At 46.0% G+C, this 25,194-nt stretch overlaps 1 protein-coding gene across 5 annotated transcripts in view; it reads right to left on the bottom strand.

Moving 5' to 3' along the window:
• The window catches only part of LOC103549136 (interleukin-10 receptor subunit beta), an 87,163-nt gene extending 62,449 nt beyond the window's left edge, over window positions 1-24,714 (bottom strand). For 3 of the 5 annotated variants that reach the window (XM_008517289.2, XM_070597723.1, XM_008517294.2), the window contains exon 1: window positions 24,140-24,473. The gene's annotated coding sequence lies outside the window, so the exon portion shown is untranslated. Of the gene's footprint in view, window positions 1-24,139; window positions 24,474-24,515 lie in introns of those variants that run through there. The other 2 variants (XM_070597719.1, XM_070597716.1) reach the window with 2 other exon arrangements.
• Window positions 24,715-25,194: the final 480 nt, after the last annotated feature.

The raw sequence follows: 25,194 nt of genomic DNA, 5'->3' as shown, positions 1-25,194 counted from the left end.
ACACAGGCTGAGTTCCTACACTCCCATGGGTGGGGCACGGTGGTATAGACACAAACCCCAAGTGAACAAGATAATTTCAGAGTGGCATGAAGACAAAGCAACAGGTGGTAAGCTGGAGAGTGCCTGGAGAGCTACGGCAGACAGGCTGGTCCAGAAGGGCCTCCTTTGGCTGAGGACACCTGGGCTGAGACCTGAACCATTGGAAGGCTGAGGCCGAGAGTTTCTAGAGGACCAGGCTGGAAGAAGAGCAAATGCTAAAATCCAAAAGCCCCTGGGGCAGGAACCAGCCAAGGAAGGAAAGAGCCTGGCGTGGAATCCTAGATGGCCGTGCTTGTGGGCTTGAGCAGCAGAGTGGCTGGTGGGATCGTGAATCAACATGGGAAAGACCGAGAAGGAGAAACGGCCCAGGGGTGGAGGATGGAAACCCAACCTGTTTTGGAGTGCTAAGTATGAGATGCCTATTGAGGATCAGGAAGAAAGAGAGTCCTAAAGCCACTAGGTGGGGCAGAGCAAGGCAGGGGATCATGACAATGAGGGATGGGGGAGCCATGGAAACCCATCACAGGTGTCCGAATCTTAACAGGGTGAAGGGTACATCCGTGGGGGCAACCTGGTATGAGGCCTCAGAGCATGTCAGAGTGTGAGGGTTGCACCCACGCTGGGGGCGGGGGCAGTGTAAGCCACTAAAGCCTGAGAGGCATGAGGAGGGAGTTCTCATTGGAACAGCCTGGAGTGGGGTCTTTGGACCCCGGTGCTCTGAGGAGGGCATCCGTGCTGGGAAGTGGGTGGTAGGGGAGATGGGAGATCAGTTACATACAGGGGGATCAATTAACATATAAATCTATTAAGGCTAATGGGAGCTAGGGTTCTCACGGTTAGAGAGGTTACAAATATTGAAAAGGAGAGACTAGAACCAACCCTGTGGTGTTGGATTGGAACTAGAAGTATGGATGTGAACTCATAATCTTCTATAGATGGATAGATAGGTCCATAGAAAGATAGATAGATATAGAAATCAGTATAGATATAAATGCATATATGTGTATGTGTGTGTATATATATATATATATTCCCCCTAATGCTGCCTTCTGAGATATAAATGCATGCACGTGCGTGTGTATATTTTCTCTCCCAGCTCTGCCCTCTGAGGGGCCTGGTGACATTCCAGTAGTGATGAGCACATCTGGTACCCAGATCTTTGATTCTAAATATAATTCCCCAGTAAAAGGAACTGGGTTCCTTGGAGAAATGGTTGATTCCAGCATAAGGGCAGGGAAGGCACAAGGTAAATCTGGAATATCTTATTCAGGAAAGCAAGGAAGTGCTCAGAGAATGATAGGGGCGTGTCAAAAGGATTGGCCCAAACAGGGACAATTAGAGTATCAAAATAAATAGTGCTAGTCATGGATTATAACCCATTGAATAAAAAAGAAAATTATGAGTCCATACTGGTGGTTTCCTTTTTTTATACTGAATAAATCGAAAGTTTGATAAATAGCAGGATATTTACATAGTTTCAAAGTATCTCCCCACAAAAATACTTACTGATTACAAAGGGGAAAAGAGTAACTTGACAGTGACAAATGCTGGCAGAGGTCATCTTAATCAAATGGTACGATTGAACATCATCAATGATGGGACAAAGCAAAACTGCACACCACTCAACAGGGAGCAATGAGAAGACAGTGGTACCACATCTGTGACACCCCTGCCAAAGGTGCATAACCAAATAGAGGGACATTCTATGAAATAATCGGCCTGTAGGCTGCAAAAGTGATAAGGGTCAAGGTCATGAAGGTCAAAGTCTGAGGAACTGTTTGAAACTGAAGGAGACTAAAGAGACATGGCAAATAAATGTGATCTGTCACTCTGAACTGGATCCTTTTACTAGAGAGGACATGACTGGTGACTTTGAAGAGAGTCAGAGGATCAGGTGGTCTTCATGTATCAAAGTTAATTTCCTGATTGTGATGGTTGTATTGCAATTATGTCAAAGAGTGTCCTTGCCCGTAGGAAATAAACATGAAAGTATTTAGGGGTGATGGGGCACCAGAAAATGGTTCAGAAAAAAGTTCTTTGTACTGTAGTTCAACTTTTCTGTAAGTTTGTGATTGTTTAAAAGTAAAAACTTACTGATGACATACGAAGAAGGTAGCGAGACATACAATTTTGGGTCTCGGTGGAAAGTATGAGCTGGAATTATAAATTTGCACATCCTTGGCATAGAGCTGAAATGTTAAGTCATCAGTTGTGTTAGGTCACCTAAAGAACAGACAGAGAAGAGGGTTGAGGACCAGGTCCTGGGTCTCACCAATCTTTAGACGTACAGGAAGAAGTGGGCCCAGGAAACTGCCGCATATGATCAGAGTGGATGGGAGAAAACCAAGAGATTGGATGTCATGGAAGCTGAGAGAGGAGAATTTATTGATCAGTTCTGTTGACTGTGGCTGAGGGGTTAAGCAAGATGAAGGAGTGACCATTAGGCTTTGCAGCTCAAAGGCAACCAGTAACATCCTGACAAGAGCTGTCCCAATGGAGCTCAGTTAGAGAGGGTGGCAGGCTGAATAATGACCCCCAAAGATGTCCACATCCTGATCCCTAGAATCTGTGACCATGTTACCCGAGACGGGAAAAAGGACTTTGTAGATGTGATTAAGGATCTTGAGATGCGCGGATTATCCAGGATTAATTGGTGGATCCAAGGTGATCACGAGGTCCGTATAAGAGGGAGGCAGGAAGATCAGAGTCAGAGAAAGAAGACAGGAGGACAGAAGGAGAAGCCAGACATTGGACGATGCTAGGCTGCTGTCCTTGAAGTTGGAGACAGGAGTCCTGAGCGAGTGAATGCTGGTGGCCTTCAGAAGCTGGAAAAGGCAAGGAAATGGATCTTTCCCTACCGTCTCCAGAAGGAACGCAGCCCTGCTGTCACCTTGATTTGAAGACTCCTGAGCTCCAAAACTGTATGATAATATATTTGTGTTGTTTTAAGCCACTAAGATTGTGATAATTTCTTACAGCAGCAATAGGAAGCTAATATATAGAGAGAGGATTGGGAATAAAAATGGGAGGTGAGAAAAGAGAGAAGGCAAGTTTGGAGAAGTTTTGCTGTGAAAGTGAGAAGAGAAACGGGGTGGGAGCCAGGGTGGGCCATGGGGGCCAAGAGTGGGTATTCTTATTTTTCTTAAAATAAATAGACTATTTTTTAGAGCAGTTTTAGATTTACAGAACAATTGAGTGGAAAGAATAGAGTTCCCATATTACCCCTCCTTCCGTTTCCTCTAGTAACATCCTGCAGTAGTGTGGTACATTTGTTGCAAATCATGAGCTGATTTTGATACGTTATTATTAACTAAAGTCCATAGTTCATACTAGGGCTCATTCTGCTGAACATTCTATGAGTTTTGAGAAGTGTATAATGAGATATATGGACCATTAATCATACGGAATAATTTCACTTCCCTAAAAATGCTCTGTGCTCCACCCATGCATCCTTCTTTTCGTCCCTACTAACTCCAGGCAATCACTGTTCTTTTTACTGTCTCCATAGTTTTGCTTTTCCCTGCATGACATATAGTTGGAGTCATACAGTATGTGGCCTTGTCAGCTTGACTTCTTTCACTTAGCAATATTCATGGAATATATGAAGTTTTCTCCGTGTCTGTTTGTGGCTTGATATCTCTTTTCTTTTTAGTGCAGAATACTACTCCACCGCATAGATGTACAACAGTTTATCCATTCATCTGCTGAAGGACGTCTTGGTTGCTTCCAAGTTTTGGCAATTATGAATAAAGCTGCTATAAACATTTGTGTGAAGGTTTTTGTGTGAAGATGTTTTCAACTCCTTTGGGTTAATATTAAGGAGTGCAAGTGTTAGATTGCACTGTAAGGGTATGTTTAATTTTGTAAGAAACCACGCAACTGTCTTGCAAAGTGGCTGTACCATTGTGTATTCCCACCAGCAAGGAAGGAGCGTTCTTACTGCTCCATATCTTCACCAGCATTTGGTGTCATCAGTGTTTCAGATTTTAGCCATTCTAATGTATGTGTAGTGGTACCTCGTTGTTTTACTGGGTGGATGTTTTTAAGATGGGAGATTATCATGCATGTTCATAGTCTACTGAGAATGACCGTGTAGAGAGTGATAAATTGATAACAGGGAAGAGAGGTGATAAAGGCAAGAGTGAAGTCGCTGAGATGGGAGAGGGGATCCAGGAACACTGGAGAGCCTGATCTCGGGTAGGAGCAGGGACCTTTGTCCTTTGTAATAAGAGAAAAGAAGGTAGAAAGAGTGGGTAGATTTGGAGGCAGAAGGTAAGAGAGTATCTGATAGCTTTCTGCTTTTTGCAGGAAGTATGTGGCATAGTCCTCTGCTGAGAATGAGATCTGCGGGGAGGGTCAGGGAGGAGGTTTGTGCAGAAAGAACATTATAGATGTGGGATGCTCTCGCATATTACAGACTTCATGATGGCAAGCGACCCAGTGAAGGCATTTCTCTGGGGTGGAGAGAATACAGTGTGGGTTTGATCCTTCCTTTTGTAAAATCCGTACCCCTACACCTTTCTACTCTTCTGGGGGATCGGGGGTGGACAGTGGAGAGAATGCCAAATTAGGAGTCTTGAGAACTGAATCTGGTGTCAACTCTGGCATGAACATCTCATTGTCTGAGTTGATTTCTGAGGCCAAATGCTTAGCTCTAGCTTCCTCTTGGCAGGTCCTGGCTGAAACTCTAGATGGCTGAGCTCATGAGAAGTCATGAGCTCTCCCTCACACTTGCACGTGTGAGGACGGTGGGGGCCAGTTCCTCCCCGAGTCTCTGATGGAGAAACCCCAAACCATAATTTGACCGCACTTAGCCTCTCTTTCTGCAGCCCAGGCAGATGGGAGGTAATGGAGCAGGGAGGGGCTGCCTCTTCCAGCTCAGCTGCAAGATGTCTCTACTAACAGTTCCGGGCGTTGCAGCCTTGGCATCTTCTGGCCGCGTGTAATAGAAATAGGCAGCTGCCTCCACCACCCCCTATCTCAACTCAGGGACTAAGTTGTATGCAGGTGACCCACTTCGCCAAATCTGATTCTCAGAATTACTCATTTCCTTCCTCTTTCACCCTCTTTTAAAGCCAGTATCACCCTCCAAGGCTTGATTCTAACCATACCTTCACCTTACTAGACTTCTTAGGGGCGAGGTATCAGGGCCCTGGGGCCATCCTCCAAGATTTCTTTAGAAATGGGCACCACCAGGGTTTGAAGGGAAAGAAAAAAGGAAGTGAGGGAATTTGAGACAGCTTTCTCACGTAGAACGTGCTAATGGACCAAGGAGTTCCTAAAAATCTCTTGAAACTTTGTACTGTGGCAATGAATTAATTTCGCATATATATTAAGGAATCTCATCTAGTGAGTTATTATGGAAATGTCGATTAATTAAAAAAAAAAAACCCTAAACTTAGCTGTTTTCTCATGTACCTTGAGTCTCCCAATGTCCCATGGCCACTGGCTGGGAGAACCATGTGCTTGGAGGGGGGGGGGGCTGATGGATTCCCAGAAGACCCTGCTTTCTGGGGGAGTAGCCCAACAGGGCAGGTAGCTCATATGAGGCTGGCAAAGACTGATCAAGGTGCTTAGAATTGATCCTAAGTGCTGGTGGGTTGTTGGGGAGCAGTAACGTCTTTGAGTATAGCAGTCTTCAAAGGTCTCCCAATGTCACCCAAAGAGAGTTCAGTCAGTGTCCCCAAGAGGGAAAGCTGTAAGAGACTCCAAGACGAATGCTGTGGTGCCCTCATCATGAGATCAGTGCCCTTGTAACAAGAGACCCTCAACAGAAAGCTTGATCTCGGACTTCCCAGCCTCCAGAGCAGAGAGAAACAAATTTCTGTTGTTTAAACCACGCACTCTGTGGTATTGTGTTATAGCAGCGCCAGCAGACTTAGTATGGTTTTAATATAGTTAAATTTTCCAGAAACTTAGCTGCTGTGCAAATTGAGAGAAGGCCGTGCTTTGTTTTGTTCAAAACTTGACCACAAGGTCTTCTCCATTCTGGAGAATCACATGCCAAGAACAGCACTGATAGATCAGGCCTGGATCAGACTGCATGGCAGCTGTGACATTTGTGGTGAGCCTAGAGCAGGAAATTAGTGGGACTCAATGCACAGATGAGCAAGTTCTCTCCTTGCTGTGTTTAGGGAAGATCTGAAGAAGAAGAGATGGAAATGTGAGTGTGGTGCGGGGGTTCTTGCGGTAGCTCAGATGTCGTGGAGCCCTGGACCAGGACTTCAGTGGTGGGGATGGATTAGAAATATTTAGAAAGATGAAAGAAGAGGATTCGATGCTAGATTGCTGTGTGAAGTGACGGTTACCTGAGGAGTCCAGGCAAACTCCCATCTGTTGGATGGTGTTACCATTTTCCAAGATGGCATGTGTGATGGTTAATTTCATGTGTTAACTTGGCTGGGCTGTGGTACCCAGTTTTTGGTTAAACCCAAGTCTAGATTTTGCTGAGAAGGTATTTTGTTAAGATATGATTATTATTTAAATCAGTAGACTTTGAATAAAGCAGCTCACCCTCCATTATGGGGGGGGGGCCTCATCTGGTCGTTTAAAGGCCTTACGAGAAAAGACTGAAGTCCCTCGAGGAAGAGATTCTCCCTCCAGACTGCCTTTAGACTCAAGCTGCAACGTCAGCTCCTCCCCTGCATCTCCAGCCTGCTGGCCTCCACAACCTTGTGAACTAGTTCCTTAAAACAAATCTCTCTCTCGAGCCAGCCTGATGGCCTAGTGGTTAAAGTTCAGCCCTCTCAGCACTTCCGGTTTGTTTCCTGGTGGTGGAAGCACACCACCCGTCAGTCGCTTGCCATGCCGTGGTGGCGGCTTGCAAAGAAGAACTAGAAGGACTTACAACTAGGATGTACAACCATGCACTGGACTTTGGGGAGAAGGGAAAAAAAGGGAAGTTTCCCAACAGATGTTAGCTCAGAGCGAATCTTTCCCTGCAAAAAATAAATAAATAAATAAACAAAATAAAATAAATCTCTCTCTCTCTATGTGCATCACATTGGTTCTGTTTCTCTGGAGAACCCTGACTAACATAGTGTGCATCAAGGAAGGAGCAGATGTGAGGGGGTGGAGGAAATGTTGAGCTCAGTTTAGGGCACAGAGAGTTGGAGGAGGTGTGAGGGCATTGAAGAAGTTTCTAGAAGGTAGTTGGTTTTCTGCGCCCGGAGTGAAGAAAATTTCGGCTGCGAGAAAGGATTTGGAGACCACTAGTGTGCAAGGTGCAACTGAGGCTGTGAGTGCAGACGAGCTACTCCAAAGAGACTAGACAGCAGAGGCCAGGGATGTGAGGACAGAGCAACAAGCAACCTCAGCATTCACGGAACGGCAGAGGAAAATGAACTGCCAGATGAGACAGGAAAACCAGAGTGTTGTCAAAGCTGCCGAGGAAAAAGGCTTATAGAGGAAGTGGTGACAGAGTCAAAAGGGACCAAAATGTCAGGAGAGTTCAGCGCTGAGCAGCCGTTGGCGCCTTGGCAGAGTGTAGGTCTTTTGTAGTGGGGAGGGCGAAAGCCACGTGGCCAGGGGCTGAGGACTGAGACCGAGAATGCACAGGACTTGTTTCAACAAGTTTTGCTTGGAAAGTGTGGGAGGGAGACAGTGTTGCAGCTGAGGGGGCAGGAAGGGTGGAGGGGAGAGAGGTCTTGCTTTATTCTTGCGTTTTTCTCCCCAAAATAAGAGAACCTTGAGGGTGTTTAAATGCTGATGCAAAGGAACCAGCGGCCTGGGGAGGTGGAGGAAACAGAAAACCCCGAGGGCTGAGTGGGTAAAGGTAGTGTCTGATCTTCCTGGATATTTTCAGTCTAGACTTTTTCGAGAGCAAATGGTAATTTCTATTTACATGTTGGAAGCTTTCCAGAGGGATGAGTTTGCCTGAGGAAATAAGTTACTGCCTCTGTGGTGCTATCTGGAACCCATACGGCTTCCCCTGCCCTAGAGAGAATGTACTTTTTAATGCTGTAATATGTTCTTTCATTTAACAAGTATTTTTTCTCCATTTTTTAGACCTCAGGTGCACAGAAGACAATTAATGAGAATTTTTAGTTCAGGACATTCTCTCATCATTAGTCCATATTCGTCTTGCTTCAAATTAATTAGTTATTGTAAATAATATAATAACATCTATGAACCCACTTACCTCCCTCCCTCTGCCAAATCTAGGTCCCTTACAATAACCTACATCCAGCCCTCCAGCATCCCACCCCTCTTCCTACCCCAAATCGGGGCCTCCAGACTCTGGTTCATCATCTCCTTGCTTTCTTTTTTATATTGTTTTGTTGAATCTATATATGTCCCTTAAAAATATTTTTAAAATTTTAGTTGTTTTTAATTTAGGATCATTTGGGACTATATTTTTTCATAGAGTATTAAATAGCTAGAGTTCATCCCAATTGTGGCAGGTGGCTGTAATTCATAACATTTGATTTCTATCTACTAGTCATTGTGTGAATAGACCATTGTAGAAGGTGGAATTCTAATATGGCCGCCAAACTAAGACGGCCACCAAGCTCAGATGGCCACCGAGGCCCTGGTGTATACACTCACTATTCGATCAAATGCTAATTGAGGTACTGCTGTGACGGGATTTTGCACATATAATTCAGATCCCGAATCAATGGAACTTAAGAAAGGGAGTTTGACCCAATCACATTGTAACACAGGACAAGTTAAACTGACCCCATCTTATCAACAACAGAATGTTAAAGTTGTTTTCCAGGGGCAGTGAGCCAAAACTGCAAGACATATTGCCAGAGCAAGGGCAGAAGAGAAAATTTTGACCTGAAATAGCACCTGGAACCAAAGATTCCCCCCTACAGAACCAAAAGGACCAGGACACAAACAGAACTCGAAAGATGGAAGCGAGGCGTCCGTTGTCCAGGAAGATCTGGTGTCAGAGCCCCTTTCTACACCTTACCATAAATGTTTAAAGTCCTTCCGATTGAAAACTGCCCTGCCAGAGCTTCCACATACCAGCCTGCTTTCCCTAACACCTTAAATTTTACCCCAAACCCTGGATCAGGAGACAGATTTGAGAACCTTGCCTCCTGTCTCAGTGCCAGTCGACCTCACCAGAAAGCCTTTTCTTTTCTCAAAAGCCTTGTCACAGTATTGGCTTTTTATTCACATCAGGCAGTGGGCCTTCTTGCTTGGTAACAGCATGAGCCCTTTAAATCTGGGTCTAGAGTCAGGGATTGAAAACTGCCGTCAAATTCCCCTGCTAGCCTTGCAGAAGAAGACGGTCGTGCTGTGGAGGAGCCACGTGACGAGTTTTCTCTAGAAGCTAAGAACAGCTCCAGCTAACAGCCAGCAGGAAAGTGGGGCCGCAGTCCCGCAACCACAAGGAACTGAATTCTACCAACAGCCAGTGAGCTTGGAGGTGGACCCCAGCCTCAGAGGTGATGGCTGCCCTGTCTGACACCTTGATCCAGCCTGGTGAGACCCCGAGCAGAGACCCAGCCAAGATGTATCTGGACTTCTGAGCTACAGAACTTTGAGATAATAAATGGGTGTTGTTTTATGCCTTGAAGTTTGTGGTTATTTGTTATACAGCAGAAAACAAACACAGCCATAATCTATTCTACTTTTCCTTGATAAGCATTTGGATTGTTTCCAGGTTTACATTATTGAGAGTGGTCTTGCTGTAAACATTCTTGTATATTTTGCCTATTTTACAGGTGCAAAGAGCTTCAGGTATTTCTCTAAGAGTAAAATTGTTGAATCATATGGTATGTGAGTTCCTAACTTTAGGAAGACATGCCAAACTTTCTCCCAATGTTCTTACATCAATTTATACCCCTTCCTCCCCAATATGCAAGGATTTCTGTTTATATTAGCTTCTATCTTAATCTCATGTGGTCAGAAGATCTGGTTTGTGTGATATCCATTCTTTGAAATTTGTTTAGGGTTTCTTTATGGCCTCGTATATGATCAATTTTTGTAAATGTTTCATGCGTGCTCGAAAAATGTATTCTTTAAGTTTTGAATGCATAACTCTATATTTTCAGGTGATGTTCAAATCTTTTATTTTCTTGATGACTTTTTTGTTTATTTTGACAAAAACAGTAATAATAATGTTTTCTCATATTGAGGTATATGGGGAAGCCATTCTGGTTTAAATCTGGTTTGGCTTGAAACTTGTTTTTTCCAGAGCAGCCTGACTTATGGTCTACCAAACATGCCGCGTCCATCTGCTTGGAAGACTTTCCCAAAGCAAAGTGTTCACTCTTTAAAGACAGGAATGTAATGTCTCCATCTCTCTGACCTCGATACCAGTTCTTCTTTGAAAATAAGCTTTTCTTCCCAGAGAACCAAGATCAAGTTGACCTGCTGTGTATGTGCTAAACTGGGTCAAAACATCTCCTTGTGACCTTGGGAAAAAAATTGTATTCCTGTCATGGTTGATGTATGTTCTTTGTTCTGAAATGGTATATAACCATGCTGTAAACCACATTTTCCCAAGAGTGCTTTCTTCCCTGCAGAAGTAAGCACTTCTGGACTAGTCCTCAGCTCAATTAAATATCACTCTATCTTTCTTATCTATAGATTAGTTATTGATTATTTGCATCAACAGTTTGTTTGCTTGGCCCGTCATTCACTGAGAATGCTATGTTGAAATCTCCTACTGTGGAAGCAGATTTGATCAATTTCTCCCTATGTTTCTATCAATTTTTACTTCATATGGTCTTGGGGAATTAAACCTTTTATCATTTTTAGAGACCCTCCTCATCCTTAATAATTCTTCCTGATTTACTTTATATAGCACGACGACCACACATCCTGATTTGCCTAAAATTAGAGTCCTGGTTTACCTTTCTTTTTTTGGTGTAATTCTTAATAATACCTTTTATTCTCAAAGATATGCTCATTTAGACAATCAATTAGATATTGATTTCATATGATATTAATATTGCTATGCAAGGTATCATTTGGTATTTCTTTGATATGTCTATTTCCATGCTTTTGTTTTCAATCTTTGTGTGCCCTAAGTATGTGTATCTCATATATATAAGACAGCATATATCTGGATTTTTTTCCCCACTCAATCTGTCAATCTAAGTCTTTTTTTTTTTTTTTTTTGGTGAGGAAGAATAGCCCTGAGCTAACATCCATGCCAATATTCCTCTGTTTTGTATCTGGGATGCCTCCACAGCAAGGCTGCTGAGTAGTGTAGGTCTGAGCCCGGGATCCGAACCTGCGAACCTAGGCCGCTGAAGCAGAGCATGCAGAACTTTAACCACTCTGCCATGGGGTCAGCCCGAATCTGCGTCTTTTAATTGGTACATTTAGTTCATTTACATTTGTTGTCATTATTAATATACTTGGACTTGTTTCTGTTGTCTTAATCAGGGCTGAGACTAGTGTGAAGCAAGTGTGGTTCCCAGGGTGCAAAATTTGAGAAGTCACTCACTCTTTGGGCTGTGCAAGTTCAAGGTCAGCACCTACAGGTGAGTACCTCCTTAAATTTTGTGCCCTAGGAACCACCCTAGCGCCAGAATAGCTCTTAATTTCTTACTCAGTTTGTCCCACTCTTGCAATGTCTTTACGAATTAACATTTGTTTCCCCCATCAAATTAGATAAATATTTAGCACATTCTCATAGTCCTTGGCGTCCTTCCTTCCTAATACCATCGTACTGACATTATCTTCTATTGCAGCACCGTCCAGCACAATGGCCACACGCCACATGCGAAATGCAGTTAGTCTGAACTGAGATGCCCTCTAAGCATGAAATACACACTGGATTTTGAAGAGTTAGAATGTAAAAGATCTCATTAACACTTCTTTATTGATTATATGTTGACATGATATTGTTTTGGATATATTGGGTTAAATAAAAGTACTATTAAAATTAATTTCACCTGTTTTTAATTTTTTCATGTACCTTTTGTTTAAAATGACTTATGTGGCTAGAATGCTATTTCTCTTGGATAGTGCTGATCTAGACTTTAATTCTGGGTAACTATAAACATGTTTTTTCTTGTTCTTTGGTCTGAGCATCTTTTAGAGGATGATAGCCAACTTTTCTAAGGTATTTGATCACTTTTATTTCTATGTTTCTTGCAGCAACTCCTCGATTTGTTTCTCTCCTTATTCAAGCCTTGAGGCCTTGTATAACAGAATATTTATTTCATGCCCTGATATTTGAGTGGCAGTTTGGCTGGATATATATTTCTAGGCTCTAAGGTCATTTCCTTCAATATTTTTTCAAATATTGAAAAGTGTGCTCCATTGTCCTCCTGCATCCACTGTTGCCGTTGGGGAATCTGCTGTCAATCTGATTTTGGTTCTTTGTATGAATTACTCTTTTCCTCTAGAAGCTTTCAGAATTTTCTTTGTCTTTGATAGTCCCATAATTCACTATAAAGTATCCAGGTGTGATTCCTCCCCGCCCTTATTTTTTCTCTTTCTTGTTCTATAGGCTGTTTCATTCTAAAGTATTTCATTTTTTTTTTTTTAATTCTAGGAAATCTCTGTCCCTTATTTCTTCACCTATTTCCTCCTTTTCATTTTATTCCTCTGTTTTTCTGAGTCTGATTATCTGGATGTTGGCATTGAAACCTAAATCACTCATATTCCTTTGCTTTTCTTTAATATTCTTCTTTTGGTCCTTCTTTTAAAGGATTTCCTCGATCTGGATTTCCAGTTCACCATTTTGTTTTCAAGTTGCATCCATGCTGTTATTTATTCCCGTCAATGTGCTCTTTACTTCAATTACTGATATATTTTATTTCTTATGTGTGGTTTTTTTTTTTAATGTTTCCTTATTATTGTTTCGTTCTCTCTTATTTCTTAATACTTTATTGAGCTGGTTTTGACTTCTTGGACTTGAACAACATTTCTTCTTCTGATGGAATCTGTAATCCAGTATTTGTTTTTGTCTGTTTGTCTTGGAAATGGCTATGCTGCTCAAATGTCATTTGCTGTTTTGACTTGTGAGCTGGGTGGGGCTGGGGGATGGGAATTGGCGTCTCTGTCAGGCACTATTTATGGATGAAGACTGGACTTTGGTCCACATTTGGCCCAGGGAGATGGGTGGGTACAGATAAGTCCCAGACCCCCCTTGCCACCTTCAGTCACTCTGTTGAACAAACTCCCCGGGTCACCTCTCCATCCTTTGCCCTGGGGATAAACAATTCAGGAAGAGAGTTCTTTGGATTGAGATTCCCTTGGCCTGGTGCTATGGAAAGGGAGGTGTCAGAGAAGGAAAGTAACTGCCTGGGGTTTGTCTTTTCCCACCTGTTTTTCTCAGCTCCTCACAAGCGCAGGACTTCTGAGATGCCTGGATTTTTCTCCTGGGGACATCTGGACCACAGCTCTGAGTCAGCATCGGTTTGCCCTTAGTGTTGATGGGGGAGGAGCAAGCGCAGAGCCCGCAGTTCCTTTTCTTTCCACAGCCAGTTCACCAAGTCCTGCTTCTGGTCAAAGCGCCCCCATCCCTTCACAACAGCCCCCCTCCATCTGCCAGAGTTTTCTCACAATTTTATCAGTTCTCCTTCTATAGTTCCTCCTGGGTTTCTCTCGTGAGAGTCAGCACTCTTGCTGATTCAGCATCTTAATTGAAACTAGAACTGGAATCCACTTTTTTTTTCTGAGGAAGAGTAGCCCTGAGCTAACATCTGCTGCCAATCCTCCTCTTTTTGCTGAGGAAGACTGGCCCTGAGCTAACATCCATGCCCATCTTCCTCTTCTTTATATGTGGGATGCCTACCACAGCATGGCTTGCCACGCAGTGCCATGTCCACACCCAGGATCCCAACCAGCGAACCCTAGGCCACTGAAGTGGAACGTGTGCTGAGCCACCAGGCTGGCCACGGAATCCACTTTATAGGATGTTTACTGAGTGCTACTCTGCTAACCACTGTGCTGGGTGCCACAGAGCCCTCAGTGAGCAAGGCTGGTCCATTCCTCACTTCACACAGTTGCTTTCAGAGCAGTGAAGAAAGACATTAAATAGGCAGTTTCACGGCCAGTTAATTCATGGCAATTGTGACCACTTCTAGAAAGGAGACAGACTAGGAGCCTTGAGAATGTATGGGAGACTCATCCTAGTGGGATAGGGAAGGCTTCCTCGAAGAAGTGGCATTTGAACTGATCCTGAGATACTGGAGAAATGCTAGCATTAGCCACTGGGAGGACGAGAGTTGGTGGGTAAAAGAGAAAGGCGGGTGTGTATGACAGAAGGGCACTTGCTAAGGTGGGATTTTTTTTTAATTGTTTGTAATTAGAGTTAATTACAAAGTAGAGGTTTGATCAACATAATAAAATGTTCTTTTTAAAAATAGAGTGATTGGGTAGTTTATTTATTTAAAAGCTCAGAAACAATAAATCCATTTTTTGCTGATAAGTCTCAAAATCGTTTCTTAAGTAACCAAAATAGCTATTTTGGGTAAAAACAAAACTATCATGGTAGCTGGCACATACAGTGCCACTGAGGAGGGGCAGGAGGCCACCCGTGGCTCAAGAAACTGAACAAAGGGTGAGAGATGCTAGAGGGGCAGACAGGGCCTTCTTCACGGGCAGCGATAGGATTTGGGGCTGGATTGTGAGAGCGGTGGGAAGCCACTGGAGAGGGTAAGTAGGAGAGTGGCAGGATCAGAGTTGTCATTTTAGAAAATGACTGTCACTGCAATGAGGACAGACAGTCGGAAGCAAAGAGATCTGTGAAGCAGCTACTGCAGGCATCCAGATAGAGATGATGGTGGTGGAGATTGGGTGCTGGCAGTGGATGTGGAGGAAGGAGGGGCTGGACTTCGTAGGACCTGGGGACTGGATTGGGTGCAGAAGCCCAAATGGTGATGCTGAGCGTTGACGAATGATATCTTGGAGGAGAAGCAGATTTGTAGGGGAGATGGGGAGTTGAGTTTAGACACGTTGACTTTGACCTGCCTGTTAGATGTTTAAGTGAGATGCCCGAGCTGGGGAGAGAGGTGTGGCTAGGGAGTCACTGGCCTGCAAATGGTACCCAAATCCGTGGGAGTGATGTGGCTGCAGTGTTTCTCAGTGCAGGGAGAGTATTGAACCTGGAGGTGGACTGTCTTTTTGGTGACATTGTCCTCTGGCTTCTCTGGCCCCCACCCACTAAATGCTGGTAATGCAACCTCCACCCCATCGTTGTGACAACCCCGAATTGCCCTCACGCATTTCCCAATGCCACCTCCCCTTGAGAACTTGTAGCCTACAGAGAGGATACAGAATGAGAAGAGGAAAACCTAGGACAGATTTGAACACCGAGGTTTTGTAGAGGAAGAGGAGCTGGCAAAGAAAGCTGAGAAGAAGTGGCCAGAGAGACATGAGAAATACCAGGAATGCGCCGTGTCAGGTGGAAGCCGAGGGAAGAGAGTAATTTTAGAAGAAGTGGGAGGTCAATTGTACTGAGTGCTGATGAGAAGTCAAGTGGAGACCCAACATGTGTCTGTTGCATTTTAGAGCCTGGAAATCAATGAGGATCTTCGGAATGCTGGGTCCATGGAGTGTGGGTGAGGGTGTCAGCCAGGGTGAGGTGGTTGGAGAAAAGGGAGAGGAAGACAGCCGGGGGGGGGGGGGGGGACGTCCGTGAGCACACCTATGCGTGTGCATATACATATATTCATCCATGGCGGCTGCACGTCCTGGATTTTCTAGGACAGTAGCATTGAAAAAAATTTAATTCTTTCTCACAAAGCCAATTAATTAAAAATACACTTTAGTAGAATTAAACTTTAGAATTTTGTCATAATTTTCAGACAAATCAGAAAAATGATCCACTTAAGACTCCTCGTCATAGTTTTAGTTGAGAAAAACTTCTTTCTTGTTTTTAAGAAACAAACCCAACTAACACTGAATATTCCAGTGATGCTGTCATCACTCAGGAAACTTCTGATACCCTGGCCAAGGACTGAGCTGTGGCTTTGCGGGAAATTCCAGAAGCAGAATTCCCACACGTTTTGAGCAGTGGCCCGTTGCTGACACAGGCTTCTGTGAGGAAAAGCAAAGAACGATGTTGGCCTGAGGGCTTCTGAAATGATTCTTAGGAGGGTGAGTCACTCTAATACTGTAGGCTTGGTCCTACTCAAGCCTGTTTGAAAGAGGAGGAATGATCAGCTGGATTTAATATTAACCAGGAAGAATTGGTAGAGAGGACAGACAATTCAGCTTTCCCTGAGTCATCATCTGGCAGATTCGGTCCCGGCTGTGGGCATCGGATATGATCTTTACTTTTCAGTCTGTAGTTTCTTAAGTTGCTTCATTCTGTACTTCCGTGTCTGAATCACTCAACATGATTGATTCTCTCTGCCCCATATTTATGGTTTCTCCTATTTCACAGCTAGTTTGAAGAAAAGTTGTAACACAGTACACACAAACACACCCCAACAAGTCAGTACTAATCCCCACCACGCACCATGTGCTCTGCTGGTTTTATTCTATTCCATTCCATTCCATTCCACTTCTTCCTTTCCTTTAATGCTGTCTGAGACTCAGGACAGAGATTTCATGACCCATGAGTAGGTCTCAGGCCGCAGCTTGGAAGCATTCGTTTGGAGGAAGGAGGAGAAAACCCACAGGCCACGGTAAGCGAAGGGGTGATTGAAAACAAGAACCGATGAGGTCACCTCTTGGGTTCACAGGAGTCATGCCAATGCCGTGAGAGGCCCTCTCCTTCCAGCTCTCCTCCGCATTCTTGGCCGGGGCAGCCACAGAGGTGAGGTGGCCTCGTGCCATAGCTGTGTCCCAGGCAGCTGTGTCCCTCTGTGACCCTGCTCAGAGGTCAGCCGTAGACAGCACGGCTGAGCCCCGCTCCACAGTGGCCTGTGGGCCTCCTTTGCCTCCCTCCAAGTCAGGGTTTTCCAAACTGAAGTTTGGGACCTATTCGTGGGTCCCAAATTTAGAGAGTCTCAGACATCATTAGAAAAGAAAAAAAGAAAGGGAAAGACATGGACTAGAATAGAATAAGAAAAGTAGAATAGAAAACAGCAGAGCACATAGTACACAGGAAGGACAAGTATCGACCTGTTTCAAGTGTGTGTGTGTGGTGAATGATGTGTGTGGTGACTGGTGTCTGTGGTGTGTGGTATGTTATATGTGGGGTGTGCATGTGGTGAATGGTGCACGCGTGGTATGTGGTATGTGTGAGTGGGTCATGCATGTGATATAGATGTATTGGATTGTAATCAGAAACGGCTTTAGAGCCAGCCCTGATGGCCTAGTGGTTAAAGTTTGGCGTGCTCCACTTCGGCAGCCCAACGTCAGTTCCCCGGCACAGAACCACACCACGTGTCTATCAGTAGCCATGCTGTGGGGGCAGCTCACACAGAAGGACTAGAAGGACTTACAGCTAGGACATACAACCATGCACTGGGGCTTTGGGCAGGAAAAAAAACCCCAGGAAGATTAGCAACAGAGGTTAGCTCAGGGCGAATCTTTCCCAGCAAAAAAAAAGAAATGGCTTTAGCCCAAGGCCAATGAAGCTTGGACTTCAGGGCCCCAGCCCCTTGCAAAGCCCTGTACCTATTACAGTGTTTGTAAGGCTCTATCGTATTATTTTTCTCTCACTTGCTTTCCACAGAGCAGCCCCATCATTTCGCTGATAGGTAAATTTGGTCCCTCTGTTCCCCTGCATAAGCCCTCCCGGGCTCCCACCGTCCTCGGAATAAAATGCAGACTCTTCCACTGGGCCCACAGGCCACCTGTTCCTGTGCCTGCTTCCTGCTCCAGTCTTATTAGGGCCTCTCCTCACCCCACTCCCTGCTCCTCCTATGCTCAATTAGCGTCCTGCCCTCAAAGCGTCCTTTGCCTCTGTGGGGGTTTGCATGCAAATGCTGTTCCCTGACCCCCCGGAAGACTCTTCCACCTCTTTTCTGGCTCCTCCTTATCTTCCTGGATTCAGCTGTCTCTTCCTCCAGGAAGTGCTTCCCTTCCCTGAGTGTGGGCCAGGTGACCTTCCTGTCAAGTCCACGGCATCCTATACTTCCACCTTGATAGCACTGTGACACCCTCTGGAGGTCTGACTTGTCCCCGCGCTGTGTGATTCCCCGCCTTGTCCCGTGCCTGCCATGCAGCAGCCCCTCCTGCCTTCTTACCCAGCGCTGGATGCTGGTGTACCTGCTCACCACCCACTGTCATCCCTCACACCAGCCTCAGTGGTCAGAGCTGTTACTGTAACCACAGGACCAGGAGCAGAACTTACCACCCCAACATACGCCTCTCTGGCACAAGGATTATTTAGAGCTGATAATTATTAAGAAACAGCAGACACGGGAAAGCTCTGAAAACCTAGGAGAAGTTACCCTTTGGTAAGGGAAATAAACATTTAGAAGAGAAATCTCCATTTGCAACGGTGTCTCTGTCTCTGCCAGGAAGAGAAAGATCCTAGAAACCTCTAGACGCTCTTACTGACGGCGAAGACAATGGCTTGCATAACAACTTTACCCCTGTTTACCATAGTTTACCTGGTCACCGCCATTGACTGACCCCATGTCAACAACAGGATGTTAAAGCTGTTTTTTAGGGCAGTGAGCCAGCCAGGAGCATGTATGGAAGAGAAAATTTGACCTGCTAATTGAAACTCATCCTGTGAGCCCATCTGCGTACCAGCCTGCCCTCTCTGATCCCTTAAATTATACCCTACACCTTGGATGGGCAAGATAAATTTGAGAGGTTGATCTGTCTCTGTGCTAGTTGACCTCGCAATAAAGCCTTTCTTTTCTCAAAAGCCAGTGTGCCATGGGGTTGGCTTCTGTGTGTGTTGGGTGGCAAGCCCTTGCTCAGTAACACTATCATGTCCCCGGTTTTACAGATGAGAAAACAGAGGCCCAGAGAAGTTAAGTAACTCACTCAAAGTCACACAGTAAATGGTGAAGCCACGATTCTAACCTTAGGGTCTAGCTTCAGAGCCCCCTTTGTGAACACAATGCAGAAGGCATTCAGTGAGAACCGGTTAGATGTATTGTTAAGAGAATAGAAAGTTAAAAGCTATATGTCACCTTAACTGAGCTTTCAAAAGGGTGGATCATGTTGCAGAGAATTCAGGGGACTTCCTAGATGGGGTTGGGAATGACAGGTGGCATGGGGACTGGGGGGCACTGGATTTCCCTGCAAATGCCCACCAGAGCACTGTGGGGGCTAGAGGTAGCCTGGGGGTGGAGGAGGTCCAGGATGGAGGATGGGGCTCCAGTGAGGTGGGTGCAGAGTGGGAGAAGAGGAGAGAGAGGGGGAGCAACTCCCCCCACCCCCTTGGGGCACAGGGAGAACCAAAATATCAAAGCACATATTGTGAGGCTGTTTGCTGTGGAATATGTGACATAACCTTTGACCATTGCACCCCCCCCCTGCCCAATACATCATTATCCAGAGTGCTCACAATGCTTTGCTTGTGTGAGCGGGTCCTCTGGCAGAGCTCAAAGAAACCCTCAGATCGTCCTGGCATAAAGAGAGGGAGATTCTAAGGACCCGGGGCCAGTGAGCTCACATCCTGGGTCGAGATATTGACAGATCCGGGACTATCACACTTGGATGGTGACAGGGGCCCAGCTGACTTCCAGGACCTGCAACAAATGGCTGAGTGAATCAGCGTTGATTCAGAACAACCTGGTATTTCGTGGAACGGCGGGTCCCACAGCCCGAGGGGATGGAAAGCCTCTCCCACCTCTGGACTCAGACTATGGCTCTGAGTCTCTTTCAAACAGTAAACGAAACCTCCAATGTCCTGACATGCCCCATGAGACGAGTAATCTCACGTAAGGCAAGTGCACTTCAAGCAAAGACTCCTGCTTTAAGCAAAGACTTGTTCTTTCCTGGTCGCATCTACTGCACCGGGGGTGCTAATGGTGTGTTTTGCATAAAATCTCTGATACACGAATGCATAAAGAAGTATATGCAGCAATTTTCTAGTGACGTTTTCTTGCAATTAACGGATTATGGAGTCAGACAACTGGTTACTATTGAGATGCATTTGCTCATTCTTGAGACAGCTCTTTAGACCGGCAGACCACATTTTGGGCCTGCAGGGTGAGCTCCGTGGTGGGCCTAGGGGCCGTTAGCCTGACGTCTCAGGAACTTGTAACACCCTTGTCCTGGCTCCGACGCCCTGAGTCAGGGGCGTCGTGGACTCCGCCCCGTTCGCCTGGGGAGCGGAGGGTGCTCGGTTGAAGTCAGATTGCTGTTGTCTACCTGCAGGATCGACGAGGCCCACCAGGCCCGAGGAGGCTTCCTAGTGCGACCCCAGGCTGCCAGAGCAGAACTACCCCCGCCTTGGGTGCACGGAGCTGAGGTGGGAGAGGGGATTCAGGAGGAAGGAGAGAGCCTATGGCACTGGGCTTGAGGATGCCTGGGAAGGCTCTGACTATCCCGGCTTCAGCATCTGCAACTCCCCACTGGGGACTTTGGGAACCCCACTCGGCCTCCGCAGACGGCTGCCAGCCGCCCTGCTTGTGTCCTGACCTCATCATTTCCTTTCTGTATCTTTAGATATGTGAGCGCGCCTGACGTTACCAAGAGGTGCCTGGGTCTGGGCTTTCTATCAATCTAAGCACACCACTGATGTGTACCGATATGGCAAGGGAACAAAGACCTTTGAACTTCAAAGACTGTTTATTTTTTTGTGTGCGTATGAGAGGAAGATTGGCCCTGAACTAACATCTGTTGCCAATCTTCCTCTTGTTGCTTGAGGAAGATTGTCACTGAGCTAACATCTGTGCCAGTCTGCCTCTATTTTATGTGGGATGCTGCCACAGCATGGCTTGATGAGTGGTGCTATGTCCGCGCCCAGGATCTGGACCCACGAACCTTGGGCCGCTGAAGGAGAGCACACAAACTTAACCACTACGCCACCAGTTAGCGTGGAAGCCTATTATCATGGGAGTAAAAATAACATAGGTGATCTAATTTTTGGAAAACAGTGGAAAAACATTTAAAAATATACATTTTTTTCAAAGCTAACAAAATTGAAAACAGGTGGCTGTTATGGGCCGAACTGTGTCCCTGAAAAATTCATATATTGACGTTCTAACCCCTAGTAGCTCAAAATGTGACTATATTTAGAAATAGGGCCTTAAGGAGGTAAACAAGGTAGAATGAGGTCATTAGGGTGGGCTCTGATTCAGTAGGACTAGTGTCCTTATAAGAGGAGATCAGGACACAGACACGGAGAGAAGACAGCCGTCTGCAAGCCAAGGAGAGAGGCTGCAGAAAGAGTCAACACTGCTGGCACCCCGATTGTAGGCTTCTGGCCTCCAGAACCGGGAGAGATCAAATTCCTATTGTTTAGGGCACCCAGTTTGTGGTACTTTGTTACGGGAACCCTAGCGGACCAACCGTGGCCATCTTGTTAGGATCTGCGTCAACTTTTATGCTAGGGAACAGCTCCCTCTGGTGGCTCTTTAAGTTTAAGGCCAAATGCCAAATGCCCTGGAAACAAGGAATTCTGCGTTTGGACGGCACAGAATTAAGAAGAAAGCACTTCGATGCTTCTTTATAAAATCTCTTATAAAATAAAGACTGTAGAATCTTTATAGAATTTTTCATGGAATCCTTCACCTGGAATCAGAGTTGATATTAAAATATTCAGCAACGGGAGTGGCTCCTCCCTGCTGTGCCCAGTGTGGAGGCTGGACGGGGAGGAGGTGGCGGGGAGGGTCCTGGGGGAGGGACTGAGTGGCCAGGACAGTGTGGGGCGCAGTGGGGGTGGGGGGAGTGACGATGCACCAACCCGCGTGGAGATGTTGCTGTGCTGGGCGTCTGGCTGAAGATCAGTTTGTAATCATATAAAAATAGTTTCCTACACTTCCTGATAAAATCGAAAATCTGTAACTTAGTCTGGTGCTCTGGAACAGTCCGCACCCAAGTCCTCTCTGCTAAGCAGGAAATCACTGTCGTGCTGTGGTTTGGCACAGCGACCGCAAGTCAGACTCATGCTGTTCACCCCGCTCTCCTCCTGGTGGTCAAGCTGCGTTGCTAAGCCTAGAACAAGACAGCAGGTCTGGAGACGCAGCCCGGTGCATCGCTCGCAGTTCGAGTGCTAAGCTTTCCAGCACTTTCAGCCTGCATGATTGCTACGGTAATTTGTGCCCCCAAAGCTATCATGAAAATGGAAAAATCAGCCCCTAGAACAGTGCTTGGCACACAGAGTAGGTGCCCAATAAATATTTTTTCCAAATGAGTGAATGGAGATTAGACACCACGGCGGCCTGTGTTGCAAACTTGGGTGGCCCCCGGCTACTCTAGATGGTCTAGACAAAGTGAGGACTCTGTCTGTTGTACAGTCTGGGGAAGACAAGAGCACATTTCTGCAACATGCACAGAGCGCACCTCTTCTAGACACAAATGAGAAAAGTCGGGGTGAAAGCACAGAAGAGGCTAGCCTGTCCAGACTCAGCCTCCACGACCCAGTCTTATAAGAGGACCTGGCCTTTGACAGAGGGACTGTCCTGCCATGTCCAGGCTGCATGAAGGGGAGAGTGTGGTCAAACCATTCCCCTTAGAAGGACAAAGTAGCTTCCACCGACTCTGAACGTGGACCTCCCATTCATTCGACCAGTCACGCCTTCAGGAAGCATTGACTGAGCGCACCCTGTGTGCCGGCGCTTGCAGGGGATATGCCAGTGAGTGCGGGGGACACAGACCCTCCTTTCTGGGAGCTTGAGTGCTCATGGGGAGGAAGACAATTTCACAAGGGCCTGGAATTGTGATGAGGCTAATTAGGGAGAAGTATAGGGTGCCAGGGCAACAGGAGAATGGAAAACCAAGCAACTTCCAGCTGCGAGGACCTGGGAGGGCTTACCTGAGATGGTCACCTCTGGGGGAGACCGGAAGGAGGAGGGGAGAGGGGCATGTGGGGAAGCATTTCAGGAAGACAGGACAACCCGAGTCAAGGCTCCAGGCAGCACGCACACCCGAGAGGACTCAAATCCAGCTGTGGGGCTGTGGGTGGGACCCGGTTCCCACGGAGGCCACCTCTGCTTGCCAAGACCACACCTGGGCTGTGCCAGCCTGGAGGGTATGCCTTGTCCAGACTCGCACAAAGTAGCCTTGTGGGCTGGCAGGTCCCAAAGCCTGGCTCATTTGAGAAACTGAAAGTGCGCCAACTCACCAGGAGTAAAGCCTCTTTGCCAGTCACCAGCTGCTCCTCATTTTGAACTGTCCTCATCTTCACCTCTTTACCTACAGGTAGGTACCAGACTCTCTGTCCAGGTAAAACCACCCTCCATCCATCGACCTTGTCCCTCAGGGAGATGTCACTTATCCCTCTGCATAAATTCTCACCTCCTCTGGCTCCAGCCAAATGCCTCACTGCTTACATTCCATTAGAGTCGCCCAAGGCCTTGGTTGGTTGTGGCTGTCACTCTACGCCCAGTGCATGGCACATAGTAGGTGTGCAATATAATGTGTAGTTGAGTGAATCTGTTTTCAAAAACATGGGGACCTTCCTATGGGAACATCTCTTACTCTGCCCAAATGCAGTCCTCACTGTAACATCATTTAGCACTCACTTCTGTGCATGCATCGAAGCTGACTCAAACTCTTCATGTCTAACATTCCATCTCTCTGAAGCTACATCAGCCCTCCAGCCTCCACCAAGAACAAAAGAAAGCAGCCTCAGAACACAATGCATGGAGGAGCACGCTCTGGATGCTGCAGAGGCAACCCTCAGTGCTCTCTCCTAGCTTATTAACTCTTATTTTAAGCACAATGATAACTAATACTAATTCTCTGTTGTCATAGCCACCTGTAGATTAGAAATTATAAAAAGATAGCATGGGTGGGGCTGGCCCCGTGGCTGAGTGGTTAAGTTCGCGCGCTCCACTGCAGGCGGCCCAGTGTTTCATTGGTTCGAATCCTGGGCGCGGACATGGCACTGCTCATCAAACCACGCTGAGGCAGCGTCCCACATACCACAACTAGAAGGACCCACAACGAAGAATATACAACTATGTACCGGGGGGCTTTGGGGAGAAAAAGGAAAAATAAAATCTTTAAAAAAAAAAAAGATAGCATGGGTAATTGAGGGTGGGGTGGAAAGAGGGAAAAGAGGAGGCTAGCAGAGTTAGAAACATGAATGACATTGACAAACGACAATGGATGGCTAATCTACCATCATCATTATTGGGCTTGAGAAAGGTCTTACCAGGTTCCAATCAGGATTAGCTCAGCCACTGCTGCTGCTTTTGGGGCTCGCTGCACAACACTCTTCCAGAGACACATGCCAGGCAGACGGTTCTGCTTTTCTGTTCCAGTTCATCTTTGGTGGTTTCCTCTGTAGTGTGACCATCAGCCCCAAGCCAGGCTGACTCCCTTCTATTTCTTCCTCCTCAGACTCAGCTTCTGAAACACCATAGAACCGACGCTGTCAGTTTTGATTATCTGAAAAAGCTGGATAACAACCATGGAGCATTTTTTTCTCAACTTCTAATTAGCTGCAACTTGGTGATCACTCAGCCCTAAATAACATAATTTCCTCTGAGCCAAAGAAGATGCTTAAAATTGAGAAGTTCCTGGCTTACACAATATGTTATTCTTTTTTCTTTTCCTGGCGTCTGCCTTGGGGTTGCGATGTCATGTCTTAACTTCTCCTTCCCCAAAGGGTCAACCCAACTCGTGTGTGGTTCCTTCTGAGTCTTTTCCTGCCCCACCCACAATCCAAAGTTCACAGACACAGCTCCCATCTCCGTCTCAGGCTGGCTCCTTCCTCGATTCTGTCCTAAAATGACTGAGCTGTCGTCTCAAATAAGTCCAATCACCCCAGTGTGTATAATTCCTGTTTTCTGCATGTAGGTCATATCTTTGTTCCCTAACACATCAACAAATATTTAGTGACTTTGTACTTCTGTGCCCAGTATTCTGTAAAGTGTGTTGGGAGATACAAAGACTGGAAACTCCAGTCTTGCCAACTAGAGTCATCTAAACATCCATGAGTACAGGAAAGCACGAGGTACGCAGCCCAGAACACTGCAGCACCAAGCAATGGCTCCTCGTCTCTCTCCTCCGTGATGCACAGGAACCGTGGTCTTTCCAGTTGTGATGCATCCTCCTGGGCTAGCAGTCGCCCCACCTCTTTCCCAATCAAGAAAACCTAAGGAATTTGAGGGGGGGGATATTATCAAAGAGACACTCAAATCTCTACTCTATTTCTCAGAAGACTCAGCATTTAGAAACAGTAATACTTAGTAACAAATCACCATA

The sequence above is a fragment of the Equus przewalskii genome, chromosome 27, assembly GCF_037783145.1.
Source record: "Equus przewalskii isolate Varuska chromosome 27, EquPr2, whole genome shotgun sequence".
Lineage (NCBI taxonomy): Eukaryota > Metazoa > Chordata > Mammalia > Perissodactyla > Equidae > Equus > Equus przewalskii.
The sequence above is the reverse complement of the archived record's forward strand: the minus strand, read 5'-3'. Positions and strand labels throughout refer to the sequence as shown.